The following is a 2,731-nucleotide window of genomic DNA, read 5'->3' as shown; positions in this document are numbered from 1 at the left end:
TTGTATCCAGAAGCTGCCCTGGCCGAGCCAATCTCCTGACATGAACCCCATCGAAAACCTCTGGGCCATACTCGACCGGCAAGTCAAGAAACACCAAAAAAAAACAACTTCGAAGAGGGATCTACTCCAAGTTTTGAAGCAAGAGTGGGCGAAAATCCCACAATCTGAAATTGATGAGATTATTCTTACGATGCCCCAAAGGATCAACAAACTCCACGAAGCAAAAGGAAGATCTACTAGATATTAATTAAATTATAAATATATCAATTGACGTGAATATGACTGAAAAATTTCATTTTTTCTGAAAAGGTGGTGTCTATTTACTTGTGACCACGCCCTGTATATATAAAATAAAATTTTTTCATCAACAATAAAATAATGAAATTCTATGAAACAGGAAGTATTTTTTATGCTTTTTTTTTCAAAATTTGTCTAAAAAATAATATAAATTATACAAAATTTTAAAGCTGAAATTAGATACTATTTAGCAACTTTATTCTATGTTTCATGCAATTTGGTTAAGTATTTCCACTGTGAGAAGGAAAAAAAAATCATAGAATATCAATAACACCTCTCAGTCCAGAAAGTGTCAAGATGCCAGCATTTTCCCTTAATTCTCACACTTAAAGTGATAAAATAGAGAATTCACATATTCAGTCATAGAGACATTTATTAAGAATTATATAAGTAATAAGAAAAACAAAGACAATTGCATGTTTCACAAAAACTTCATTTATTGACGACCATAGTTTTACCAGTAAAGGCATCATCAAGTATAGACTGGAATAGTTTGTAAACAGGTTTATATATAGTTTAAACATGGAACAAGAAATAATTTTGACATTTACCTTGAGCCAAGTGGGGTGAGAAGTGAGCTTAAGTTGATTTGGTCATTTAGAACTTTTTCTGGATTTGTTTTTAGGCTTCTATCTATTTCGAACACTCCAGGCTATCTAGTTTTTTTACATTTTCACAGATATATAAAAGTTTGCACTTCTTTTTCTGGATCAAACTAGTGCTTAGTTTCAATAAGATAGGATGCAAAGGTTGAAACCATTTTTCTTAATTTCCAACTTATAGAATGTTCTTTAATTCTCATATTTATGGAATATCCAGTTTGACCTATGTATACACTATTGCAGTCTTGACACATTAATTGGTAAATAGCACTGTTGCTGTATTTTTCTATTTTTGTCTGTTGTTGCACAACATTTTTCCTATGTTGTTTTTATATTAGAAGGCCAGTCTTTAGATTTCTTTATTCAGTGTGTTATATATTTGTGAGAAGGTTTATTAATGTAGCTTATCTTAAACTATTTTTTGTTTTTGTTATCATTTGTTGTTTGGTATAGTATGTGGGTATATTGATTTTAAGTTTTTGGCTTTTAATTTTTTAAACAAAAATGTGTCAATTAACTTTGTTGTATAACCATTGTTGGCTGCAATTCGTTTTATTGTTTTTAATTCAGTTTCATGATCTTCAGATGACAATAATACAGTGATAAGCCTGTGTAACAAACTATGGAACACAGCAAGTTTGTGAGATATTGGATGTCTTGAATAAGCTTATATGATGATGACAATATAAGTCAGTTTTCTGAAAATTTTAAAGGAATGTATGCCATTACTTAGGTCAATATTTAAGTCCCAAAAATTAACGTTTCCGTTTGCACCAAATTCCATAGCAAATTTAATAAATTTGTTTTGTGAATTTAGAAAAGTTACAAATTTTGGAGCTTGTTGAAACACAAAGAACATCATCAAAATATCTATACCAATATGATGTTATTACTGGTGAAACAATGGTCATGAATAAATGAAGTTTTTATGAAACATACAATGGTCTTTATTCTGTAATTATGGAGTTTCATCAAATACCAAAAGTTTCAAGTATCAATTATATAAAACAAGCAAGTACAGCAAGATTAACTGTCTTATACAAAAGATTGAAAATTAAACAGCGCTTAGCAACCCAACACTTTTGTTTCAACAACAAGTGTGTGATGTGGAATCTCACCCCAAAATACGTCTCACTAAGAACAATAACACTTCAAGTTCAGCCAAAAAACCTCTGGAATCAACAAAAAAAGACCTAGCTAAAAGAAGAGATCAAAAACTGTTTCAGTGTTAGGGACAATGTAAATGCACACCTCAAGATAATTCACAGTGAATTGTGTTTCCACCTTCACCCAGTAGAATTTGATTTATTGGGCAGAGGCATACATGAGAATGTAAGTCAGCTGATACACACTACTTAGTTGAACTAGAAAAGAAAACTGAATAATCTGATTATACGTGAAAACAGTTCAGTTCTAGTAGCAGACTGCCATTCAAGATTCCATCCTCAGTTAGTAAATTTTTTGAAATCCAAGATCACAAAAAATGAGTCTAATCAGCTTAGTAAAGCTTTAAAATCTCACATTTCATTTGTGTAACTTCTAAAATATCCTAAATACATTTCACGTGTTTGTTTCAGTAAAATTTTATATTTTATCTGTTATTTTCTCTACCCTGACTCAATACAAGTTTAGTCAATTCAAACCAAATCTAGCTACTAGTTGCACCATTATAAGTTGTAAATCACTCGAGGAATGTGCAGCTCACATTACACTACTGAATTACATTATCCACGATCTGCTCATGTGCGTGCCTCGTGAATCATTTTAATTATATTATTATTATTACATATTTTATCTAATCTAGTATTAAATAACTTTAAAAGATCTGTACT

General features: G+C 30.6%; 1 protein-coding gene across 1 annotated transcript in view; it reads right to left on the bottom strand.

The window, feature by feature from the left end:
* The window catches only part of LOC106471504 (serine/threonine-protein phosphatase 6 regulatory ankyrin repeat subunit B-like), a gene marked incomplete at its 3' end in the record, with an annotated part of 79,291 nt that overhangs the window by 68,160 nt on the left and 8,400 nt on the right, over positions 1–2,731 (bottom strand). The window lies entirely within an intron of this gene.

Source organism: Limulus polyphemus, unplaced genomic scaffold (genome assembly GCF_000517525.1).
Source record: "Limulus polyphemus unplaced genomic scaffold, Limulus_polyphemus-2.1.2 Scaffold4662, whole genome shotgun sequence".
Lineage (NCBI taxonomy): Eukaryota > Metazoa > Arthropoda > Merostomata > Xiphosura > Limulidae > Limulus > Limulus polyphemus.
The sequence above is the reverse complement of the archived record's forward strand: the minus strand, read 5'-3'. Positions and strand labels throughout refer to the sequence as shown.